Source organism: Gossypium raimondii, chromosome 6 (genome assembly GCF_025698545.1).
Source record: "Gossypium raimondii isolate GPD5lz chromosome 6, ASM2569854v1, whole genome shotgun sequence".
In the NCBI taxonomy this organism is placed as follows: Eukaryota; Viridiplantae; Streptophyta; class Magnoliopsida; order Malvales; family Malvaceae; genus Gossypium; species Gossypium raimondii.
The window spans coordinates 10,782,787-10,795,337 of NC_068570.1; positions in this window are offsets into that span (position 1 = coordinate 10,782,787).

Below are 12,551 nucleotides of genomic sequence, written 5' to 3' on the forward strand. Positions count from 1 at the left end.
AAAATTCTCGTATTTCAAAAAATTCTCGTGTTCTCAAAAGAATTATAGTGTTTCAAAATTTTCGTGTTTTTTAAAAAAATCTCACATTTCAATCGGATCACGATTAAATGTTAGTTTGAACTCGTATTTTTAAAAAAAATTAAGACAACACACGTTTAACGAGATACCAATTTTGGGCGCCGCGAGGGTGCTAATACCTTCCTCGCGCGTAACTGACTCCCGAACTCTAATTTTCTCTGGATTTTAACGTAGACCTAAAATTACCTCTTTTTTAGAAAAGTTTAAAAATAAATTTTTCTTCTAAAAGAGAATTTTTGAAGGTGCCCGATCCCACCTAAAAAAAAAGATCGGTGGCGACTCCCTTTTTTTAAATAAAATCGAAACTCCGTTTTCAAATTTTCAACAATCAATTCGATTAACGCCCATCGCCAAATTTTTAGGTCGCTACAGCTGGCGACTCCACTGGGGACCTTTTTTCGAGAGTCGAGTCTGATGTTAAACGTGTTGTCAAAATTTTCAAATTTTCTTGTTCAAATTAATTTTTAATCGTGATCCTTGAATTTTGTGTTGAAAAGTCATGCATTTGCATTCGATTTTTAAATTAATATTTTTCTAACGTATTTTATTTTTTCATTTTTTTTCAGCTCTAAGTTTTACGTTTTTTAGTTTGTTGTTTTAGCAAATAAAAAATAAAAAGGTTTGTGAGTTTCTCCCCACACACCGTGCACTTGCATTCTTGCACAACATGAGCTCTCTACCCGGGCTCCGTCTGTTTAAGTGGAAGTAAACGCTACGCCTTCGTGAGCTAACTCGTCCATTCGCACAGGCTAGTGAAATACTTCCGGGTTACATATGACTTATGCTTTCGTGAGTTAACTCATCCCTCCGCATAGGCATAAGTAAATGTAATCCCTCAAATTGAGCTCGTGAGCTTGTGATGGGTGATGGCCGAGGCTCCGTACTAACCTTAGTAGGTGACAGTATGGGCAATTCAAGTACCTTTCTAGAACCAAAATCACATATAGTGAACCGTACAAGCCACCCAATTAGAGCCATGCCGAACCTTCGTCTGTTGAATAGTCACCAAAATAAGTACATGGGAGGAACTCCTCTTACCTTATATTTCTTTTACATTTATACTTATTTGCAAATGAATCGGGTCTGTTTAATAAATTGGATCGGGTAGATTGATGAGCATGTGGGGTAAATTTATTTTGTAAAGCATGATGGGGTAAAAAAAACCAAAAAAATGTAGGTCGGCTTGTTAGATTTTCCATAGTTTTTCTTTGTTTATATTTATCGTGATAGCTAACTAAGTTTATTTGTCTTAATTTCATTTTTCATCATGCATTATAGGCATCTCATTAGGAAGGTGTTGATTAGAGATTGGTTGCCAAAAACGGGTTTCTGATGGAGGAGTCAATTACGCAAGTAACCGAAAAAATACCGTAGTTAGAGACCGATATTTGAGGACCCAGAAAGCAAAAGGGACAGTTTAAAGAAAAGATATATCTCTGATCTTTCCGAGAAGGCGACTTCGAATGCTCATCAGAATAACCCCGAAGATTTGACTAGGATCTGGAAACAATGAGACTCAGGCACTAGGGGCAACTTCATTGGCAAAATATTTTGTAATGGACTCTTTTGATAAACGAAACGCCAAAATATGAGACTATCTTGAAATCAACACCATTTTTTTCCATATTCATGCATGGCTAACATTCATTAATCATTCATTCATTCATTCATTCATTGCATATACATATCACCCTTACCATTCACTGAGGCTAAAACAGTATAATCCACAATTGCGACAAAAGTCTGGAATCACGTCATCCTTATAGGACACGTCTAAGAACCAAAGCTATGGATACTGAACTCAATGAAAGAATCGAAAGAATGGAAAGGGTTCAAAGAGAGTTACAAGAGCAATTGGTCAAATCACAACAAGAGGCGAGAGATATGATGGTGAGATCTCGAGAGAAATCATTCGAGCAAAGAGATCAAATGACCAAAATGATGGAAATGATGATGGCCTTGGTCAAAGGAAAGGGACCCATGCAGAGCCCTGATATTGTGGAGCCTCAGTCAAGAGCTAATAATGATCAAGATCCGCTCTATCCCCCAGGATTCACTCCACCTCACACTCATGCAATGCAAAGAGGATATCCTCAATGGGAACCTACAGTCCTAGAACGACATCCTGTACCACCTGCTCATCTCGGGCAAGGTATATTCGTATCGAACCCCGAGGTTAATCCAACAGATCCAATTGTTCCAGATCCGGACGATCCTGTGGAAATAGCAAAGTTGAAAATTGATGATTATGACACTCAATATAGGTACAAGATCTTGGAAGAAAGGCTCAAAGCAATAGAAGGTACTGAAGTTTTCTCTGCCTTGAGTGCCAACGAGCTTAGTTTGGTACCCGATCTAGTCTTACCCTCAAAATTCAAGGTGTCAGAGTTTGAAAAATATGATGGAACAAGATGTCCAAAGGCACATCTTATCATGTTTTGTCGAAAGATGACCGGTTACGTGAACGATGATAAGTTATTGGTACACTGCTTCCGGGACAGTTTGGTTGGATCGACTCTTCGATGGTACAATCATCAAGAGAGAAAAGATCCGATCATAGAAGGACTTAGCATCAGTATTTTGTGAGCAATACAAGCATGTATCAGATATAGTGCCCGATCGACTAACGCTACAGATGATGGAAAAGAAGCCAACGGAGACCTTCAAACAATATGTGCAAAGATGGAGGGATATTTCAGCTCAAGTGGAACCCCCACTGACTAAAATGGAAATAACAGTCCTCTTCATCAACACTCTGAAGGCGCCGTTTTATGATAAGTTGGTAGGAAGTGCCACAAAGGACTTTGCAGACCTTGTAATATATGGGGAGCTTATAGAGAACGCCATTAAGAGTCGGAGGATGGAAGACCCTGAAAGTTTAAAAAAGGTAGTACCCACGAGGAAAAATGAGGCAGAAACCTATATGGTCGGAAATGCAAGCCACCATACTTCTAACCTTTACTTAGCCCAACCACGACCTCATTACCGCCCACCTTCAAACTTCTACTTTCCTCCCCAAGGTCCTTACTATCCAACACCTCCTCCTTATCTCGTCTACACCATGAATAACCAAAGATCGTTCACCATGTTTCCACCAAACACTATGCCCACACAAAGCCAACCCAAAAATGACCAAGGACCAGCAAAACCCAGTTCCGCAAAACCTCAGTTCATCCCGATTCATGTACTATATGGAGAATTATACCAAAAATTGTTGGAGAAGTAATTAATATCCCCACATTATATGGCACCCCTAAAGCCCCCATATCCAAAGTGGTATGATCCTAATGCTAGTTGCATGTATCACGCAGGAAATCAGGGGCATTCTACAGAAATTTGCCTTGCCTTTAAAAGGAGGGTTCAAGATCTCATCGATGCTGGCATTCTATGATTTGATGGTGTTAGTAATCCTCTTCCTAACCATGCTGATGGGAATGTGAATGCGATAACAAATGAGCGAGGGGCAAGACAATATGCGAAGCGCCTTAAATGAAAAGGGATTTTAAAACATCAGCATAAATGTTGTTGACAATGAGGGTGATGCAATCGAGATGATACGCCCTTGTCCTCCAGGATATATTTTGAACAACTGGACTGATGTAGACCTCCTTGTAGTTTCTAAGTCCTCTCTAGAGTAATGCCCAATGATTAATTCTCCATTATTTTATACGTCCCTAAGTAGTGGGATTCCTTTTGTAGGAGCTTATGTTTGCTCTTTATCATTTCAATGAACATTAATGAAGATGCATTTTGTCATGGTCTTTTCATTTCCATTAGTGTCGCAATTATTCCCGCTTCTCATAGCTTTTCCCTACACATATATCATATCATTCCATAACATTGTGTGTGTTGATTCCAATACTTTGGTGCTCCTCTATAGTTTTCTTTTCCATTCACCTTTCAAGTGCTCAGATATCCATGGCATGAACAATCCCGTTATAAGTCTTGAAATCAATTTCGAGAAGGTTGTTTGTTTAGGAGAATTAGAAGCAAAAGAAAGTGCTGAAGATTGTGTCTCGTCTCCTGACTTACTTTGAGAATGGTAAAACAAGAAGAGAAATAGATTCTACCCAATCAAGAATCTGTTGAGACAATAAACTTGGGAAGTGAGAAAAAAAACAAGAAGTGAAGATCGGGACTTCCATTTCAGAGAACACCAAATAGAATTTGATCACCTTACTCCGTGAGTACAAAGATGTATTTGCTTGGTCTTTTCAGGACATGCCAAGGCTGAACGAGGAATGCCAAGCAGCCTTCGACAAGATAAAATAGTATTTGTCTAGTCCTCTAGTGCTAGTACCGCCGACCCCTAGAAGATTGTTGATATTGTATCTGACCGTGTTTGAAAACTCAATGGGTTACGTACTGAGACAACATGATGAGTCTGGAAAAAGAGGAAAGGTGATTTACTACCTAACCAAAAAGTTCACAGAATGTAAGGCAAAGTACCCATCAATTGAAAATTTTGTTGTGCATTGATTTGGGTAGTTCGAAGGCTCAGACAATACATGTATCATACAAAGTGGTTAATTTCAAAGCTAGATCCATTAAAGTACTTGATGCAATCACCTACAATTTCAGGAAGAATGGCATGATGACAGATCCTATTAACTGAGTATGACATTGTATATGTGAGCCAAAAGTCGATAAAGGGAAGCGCAATAGCTGACTTCTTGGCAAGTCAAACAAAGGAGGAATACGAGCCTTTGAGATTTGATTTCCCAGATGAAGACTTGATGTGCATTTTAGAAAAAGAGGGTGAGTCATCAAAAGATAAATCATGGAAGATGAGCTTTGATGGTGCATCGAATGCATTGGGGCATGGATCGGAGCAGTCTTAGTGTCACCGGAAGAGGATCATTATCCGCTCACTGCTAGATTGAATTTCTTCTATACCAATAATATAGCAAAATATGAAGCTTGCATCGTGGGACTTTGTGCAGCTATCGAGAGGAAAATCGAAATCTTAGAGGTACACGGGGACTCAACATTAGTCATTTAACAAATTCATGGAGATTGGGAAGTGAGAGATTCGAAATTAGTCAAGTATCACGATCTCGTTGCAAAATTGGTCAAAGAATTCAAAGAAGTGACTTTTAACTACTTTCCACGAGAGGAGAACCAATTGGCTGATGCCCTAGCCACCTTGGCTTCGATGTTCAAAGCAAATAGAGAAACTGAGATAATGCCCATCCAAATGAGTATATATGAGACCCCCACACACTATTTTAGTATTGAGGAGGAGTCAGATGGACGACCATGGTTCCATGACATCTTGGAGTATATCAAGAATCAAAGGTACCTAGAGCAAGCAAATGAGAATGACAAAAGAACAATCAGGAAATTGGCGGTTGGATTTGTTCTTGACGGGGATATTCTATACAAAAGAGGGAAAGATCAAGTGCTCATGAGATGCGTGGACGCTGTTAAAGCTAGAAAGATACTTGAAGAGGTTCATGAAGGAATTTGTGGAACGCATGCCAATGGTTTCACTATGGCCAGACAGATTATGAGACTTGGTTATTACTGGCTGACGATGGAAACAGATTGCATTGGCTACGCACGAAAATGCTACAAATGTCAAATTTATGGCGATAAAATTCATGCAGCTCCATCGTCCCTTCATGTCATGACTTCTTCGTGGCCTTTTTCTATGTGGGGCATGGATATTATAGGACCAATTTCCCCGAAAGCTTCCAATGGACATCGATTCATCTTTGTGGTTATATACTACTTCACAAAATGGGTAGAAGCCACTTCGTTTGTTAATGTGACGAAGGTTGCAGTCTGTAAGCTCTTAAAAAAAGAGATCATATGTCGATACGGCTCTGCCTGAAAGAATCATTTCAGATAATGCTTTAAATTTGAACAACAAGATGATGAAAGAAGTATGCGAGCAATTTCAGATAAAGCATCATAATTCTTCACCCTATCATCTGAAGATGAACGGAGCAGTAGAAGCGGCTAATAAGAACATTAAGAGGATTATTGGGAAGATGACTGAGACATGTAAAGATTGACACGAGAAGCTACCATTCGCTTTGTACCCATATCGCACCTCTGTACGGACGTCTACGGGGGCAACTCCCTTTTCTCTGGTTTACTGGATGGAAGTCGTTCTACCTATCGAAGTAGAGATCCCATCCTTGCGCGTCTTGATGGAGACAAGGTTAGAAGAATTAGAGTGGGTTTGAGCTCGATATGATCAGCTAAACCTTATTGAAGGGAAACGCTTGAAGGCAATTTGTCATGGACAGGTGTATCAGAAAAGAATAATCACGGCTCATGATAAAAAGGTGCGGCCAAGAGAATTCCGCGAAGGAGAACTGGTACTAAGAAAGATCCTCCCGATACAAAAAGACTTTCGAGGAAAATGGTCGCCAAATTGAAAAGGGCCATACGTTGTAAAAAAGGCATTCTCAGGAGGGGCTCTGATTCTCACTGAGATGGATGGGAAAGAATTGCCTAATCCAGTGAACTCAGATCTGTGAAGAAATGTTATGCCTAAAAAACAGAAAAAAAAACAAAAAAACAAAAAAGAAACAAAAAACAAAAAAAAAAAAAAAACAAAAAAAAAAAACAAAAAAACTAAAAATAAAAAATCAAGATGAAAACCCGAAAAGGGCGTCTTGATAAACAAAAAAAGATTAGGATGAAAACCCGAAAGGGCGTCCTAATGAAGCAGATTCGAACTTAAATAGCAAGACGACCTGAACAGAGAGTCGAATGGAGATATTACAATATTTGAAGCATTCTCAGAAGCTTGAAATCTTCTACACAAGAAGCCATGCTCGAAAAGATCCTTGACGAAGAAACGTAGAGAAGTTCATGTGTTGGATATCCAGAGCATTCGTGACCATTGAATTCACTTTCCGTTCTTTTTGATGCTTTCTTTCTTGGAACTATTCATTGTCAATTTTCTTTGTTTGTTGCTTTTGAAAAAACTGAATGTGAGGTATTTCTTTCATGCCTACTTTGTCGTTTTTTTCATGCATCTCGTGTTTAATTCATTTAAATGATAAATAGTAAGATGACATACTCTAAACAAAAGGAATGTTGAACATTACCTGGATGAGAATTTGACAAGTACAAGGGCCCCAAAGCAGGAACAAAGTTCAACAAGAGGGCATGAGGGTGATATACGAAGAAATATAGGTTACTCACCAAACTTGAAGATGAGTACAAAACCTGAGAGAAAAATCGATGATTAAGGCGATGAATGCAGTCCCTTACGAAAAAGGGGCATGTGACAAACAGTTCAAAGTGCATGGCATGATCATGTAGGCATAAAAGCATTTAGGACAAACACGTGCATATCAAGATAACATCATACATGACATATACAGGTATCCCAACAGAGCAAGGAATTTTGGGAGAAAGCTGCGCAGAATCAATGAAAACGAGGCTTTTAGTTTTACCCGGTGTTTTTTGAAACCTTGTTTCCTTCAAGAATTTTTTTTAAAATTATATTTTTGCAAAAATCAACTCATATTGCGAGAGGTGAGTTGAGCCTCGGACACATGCCGAGGTATTTCTTTTAAATTTTTGTTTTTCAAAAATCAACTCATATTGCGAGAGGTGAGTTGAGCCTCGGGCCACATCCCGAGGTACTTTTCAATTTCTATTTTTTCAAAAATCAACTCATATTGCGAGACGTGAGTTGAGCCTCAGACACATGCCGAGGTATTTCATTTAAATTTCTATTTTTTAAAGAATCCACTCATAATGCGAGAGGTAAGTTGAGCCTCGGGTCATCCTGAGGTATTTTACAATTTTTGTTTTTAAAAAAAATCAACTCATATTGCGAGAGGTGAGTTGAGCCTCGGGTCACATGCCGAGGTATTTCTTTTAAATTTTTGTTTTAAAGAAAAATCAACTCATATTGCGAGAGGTGAGTTGAGCTTCGGGTCACGCCGAGGTATTTTCAATTTCTATTTTTCAAAAAAATCAACTCATAATGCAAGAGGTGAGTTGTGCCTTGAGCTGCACGCCAAGGTATTTTCAATTTCTATTTTTTCAAAAATCAACTCATAATGCGAGAGGTGAGTTGAGCCTCGGGTCACGCTGAGGTATTTTCAAATTCTGTTTTTCAAAAATCAACTCATATTGCGAGACGTGAGTTGAGCCTCGGGCTGCAAGCCGAGGTATTTTTTAATTTCTTTTAAAAAAAATCAAATCAAGAATCCACTCATAATGCGAGAGGTGAGTTGAGCCTCGGGTCATCCTGAGGCATTTTCAGTTTCTGTTTTTCAAAAAAATCAACTCATAATGCGAGAGGTGAGTTGAGCCTCGGGTCATCCTGAGGTATTTTACAATTTTTGTTTTTCAAAAAAAAAATCAACTCATATTGCGAGAGGTGAGTTGAGCCTCGGGTACACGCTGAGGTATTTTTCAATTTCTTCTTTTCAAAAAAATCAACTCATATTGCGAGAGGTGAGTTGAGCCTCGGGTACACGCTGAGGTAATTTTTCAATTTCTGTTTTTCAAAAAAATAAATTCATAATGCGAGAGGTGAGTTGAGCCTCAGGTTAAGATGAGGTATTTTCAATTTCTGTTTTTCAAAAAAAAAATCAACTCATATTGCGAGAGTTGAGTTGAGCCTCGGGTACACGCTAAGGTATTTTTCAATTTCTGTTTTTCAAAAAAATCAACTCATATTGCGAGAGGTGAGTTGAGCCTCGGGTCGTATGTTGAAGTATTTTTCAATTCCGTTGTTAAAAAAAAAATCAACTCATATTGCGATGGGTGAGTTGAGCCTTAGGCACACATGCCAAGGTATTTTCGATTTTTGTTTTTCGAAGATCAACTCATAATTCGAGAGGTGAGTTGAGCTTCGGGTCGCATGCCGGGCTATTTTTGATTTCTTTTTTTAATAAAAAATAAAGAATAAAAGATAAGACAATCGAACAAAATTTAGTGCTTTTAAGTCTTTGCTCTATCCTTGTTTCACAGAGATGAGCAAAGAGGGGCAGCTGTAAACACTAAATTTTGTCCGGGCTTAATTTAAAAAAAAAAATACAAAATAAAAAATTACATTTTAACCCCTCAACTTTTTTAAAAATTACATTTTGACCCCTAAACTTTCCTAAAATTACGTTTAGGCTCATCAACTTTTTGAAATTATATTTTGACCCCTAAATTTTTTCAAAATTATGCTTGGCCCTAAAAGTTTTGCTGCATTTACGATCTAGTCCCTCTAGCAGACAGTAGCGATTCACGACCCGCCTCCAGTGATTTTCGGTAGTTGGCCCAAGTGCATGGCCTCCCTCTCCACGCCACCGAAAACAAAGAGAAAGAAGACAAAAATCAAGAGATTAAAAAGAAAATGAAAAGAGAGAGGGAGGGGGATATCAATAAAAAAAAACAAACAACACAAGCAAAAAATTTTCAAAACAGCAACAGCTCCTGCAGTCGCACCAGTGCCACCGTGCGCACCACCATCGCCCACTCCTAGCAAAGCAAGCAAGAATCCAAAAAAGAAAAAAAACAAGAAGCAAAATCCAAAAGAAAAAAGAGAGAAAAGCTTCGAAAAAAAGAGAGAAAAAGGAAGGAAAGGAGAAGAGAGAATGAAGAGAGGAGGGGAAGAGGAGAGCCCGACCACAGCCACCAAGGGCGGAGGAGATCGATGCAAGTGGCGACGGCGGTGAAAGAGGCTAGAGCCGAAAGAGGGAAGGAAGAAGAAGAGAAGAAAGAAAAAAAAGAAAAAAGGGGAAAGAAAAAAAGAAAGAAAAAAATAAAAAATAATATATCGGATCGACCCAACCCGGATTCAACCCGCGAACCGACCCAACAGGCCCAGCAGTAGCAGGCCAGCCCAAAAAAACCAAAGCAAAAAAAAAGTAGCAAAAAAAAAGAAAGAAGCAGAAAAAAGAAGAAGAAAGAAGTAGCCCAAATGCGGACCAGCAAGAAGAATAGGTCTAGCAGCCCCTGTGCCCAAAGAATAGAGACCACCCACACCAAGAGGGGCCCAAGCCAAAGAACCCTAACCGCCACCCCAAAAAAAAAAAAAAGAGAAAAAAAAAGGAAAAAAAGAAGGAAAAATTGTTAATCCGTTCGACCAAGTTCGTATTTTTGAACATTTTCGGTAATTTCGTTTATTTCATTTTTAATTTAATGCATGTATTTTTATGTTATTTCGTTTTAATATTATTGGTACTGTTATGCGTGTTTATATTTTTGTATTTATATTTTTAATTTATTTTTAATTTTATTTTATTTTAAATAATTTTATTAAATGAGGCAACGAATCAATTTAACATTAAATCGTTGATTTCATCGCTATGTTGGATGCTATGTTGGATGAATATCACCGGTTTGTGTTAAACACGATACGCCATTTTAAAAATTAAAAATATTTCAAAAATTCTCGTGTTTTAAAAAAATTGAAATAAATAGAAATAAGAATTTCTCGTGTTTTAATAAGATCACGATTAAATATTAATTTGAATCGATTTGACATTAATTCGATGATTTCATTGCCATGTAGGGATGAATATCATTGATTCGTGTTGAATATGGTACTTTTTTTTAAAAAAAATCGTATTCCAAAAATTTTCATGTTTTCAAAATTTCTCGTGTTGCAAAAAAAGTAATAATAAAATTTCCCGTGTTTTATATTCGTGTTTTTTAAAAAAAAACTTCGTGTCTCAAAAATTTCCGTGTTTTCAAAAAATTCCCGTGTTTCAAAAAAAATCCCGTGTTTTTAAAATTTTAGTGTTTTAGAAATTTTCGTGTTTTTAAAATTCTCGTATTTCAAAAAAATTCTCGTGTTCTCAAAAGAATTATAGTGTTTCAAAATTTTCGTGTTTTAAAAAAAAATCTCACATTTCAATCGGATCACGATTAAATGTTAGTTTGAACTCGTATTTTTAAAAAAAATTAAGACAACACACCTTTAACGAGATAGCAATTTTGGCCGTCGCGAGGGTGCTAATACCTTCTTCGCGCGTAACCGACTCCCGAACTCTAATTTTCTCTGGATTTTAATGTAGACCTAAAATTACCTCTTTTTTAGAAAAGTTTAAAAATAAATTTTTCTTCTAAAAGAGAATTTTTGAAGGTGCCCGATCCCACTTAAAAAAAAAATCGGTCGCGACTCCCTTTTTTTAAATAAAATCAAAACTCCGTTTTCAAATTTTCAACAATCAATTCGATTAATGCCCATCGCCAAATTTTTAGGTCCCTACAGTCTTCTCCAGCATTTGTAAGGAGGATGACCCTTTCTCTTGCAATGTTGACATGAAGAGTAGGATCCCTTCTTGACTCTTGCTTTGTTGTTGGCTGAAGATTCTCCAGTAGAATTTTGATTCTTCTTGAAAAACTTCTTTTTATTATTCCTCCCATTCTCATGATGCTTAGCTGGCCAGGTTCTTTTAACGGTACCTTCTTGCCTCATGGTTTTTCTTTGGTCCTATGCTTGCAAAGCATTGAGAATCTCTGCAAGAGTGATTTGAGTCAGATCCTTGGTTTTTCCAAGGCTGAAATAGATGCCTTAAATTTTTCAGGCACTTTTACAAGAATTTTTTCAACAATTCTGGAGTCCTTGAACTCAGAACCAAGTAATCTGATTCGGTTTGCAATGTCCAATAATCTATCAGAATACTCTTTAATTGATTCTATTTCCTTCATCTTTTGCAACTCGAATTCTCAAATCAAGTTTAGCACACACATTCATTTGATTCTTTCATCTCCCTCATACTCTGACTTGAGATAATTCCATATCTCATATGCTGATTTTAGAGTCATAATCCGAGTGAAGATAGTAGATGAGACTGCAGCGAACAAACAAGCCTTTGCCTTGGATTCTTTGTCTTCTTCTCGTTCTGTAATTTGATCTGCGCCATGGTAGGATTGTTTGGGAGAGCAGGAATTTCATAATCCTCTTCCACTGCTTCCCAAATATCCAAAGCTTCTGTATACGCCTTCATATGAACTGCTCAAACCTGGTAGTTGTCTCCATCACCAGTGGAAAAATTGAAGAGAAACTGGAACTTGCTTCGACGTCTATGACACAGCAACCTCGTACACTCACTCACAGATCCCTTAAGAATACAACTCTGATACCAATTGTAAGTACTTTAGTGAAAAAAACTCAATGGATGAAGGAAACTGAACACACTTTATTCAACAATCATTCAAAATTTATACAAAATAAAATCAACAACCCACTAACTTTCTCCTAAACTTAAGTAACACACAAATAACTGGTTCCTAAAAACAGGAACAAACTTTGACACAATCAACTTAACAAAAAAAAACACGTGGACATGTTTCAGTCTTAAAGCATTTTCTTAACATAGAGCTTGTCCAATTTGTCAAAAGCAAATATATTACAATGCTACTTATCCTCGAATGCTGCAAACTCTCCCAATCCCTGACAAAATTTAGACTGACATCAGCTTAGACTTTATAGAAGGTCTTCCTAAATCCAATGGGGACTATGTTATACGGGTAGTTGTTGACAGGTTATCAAA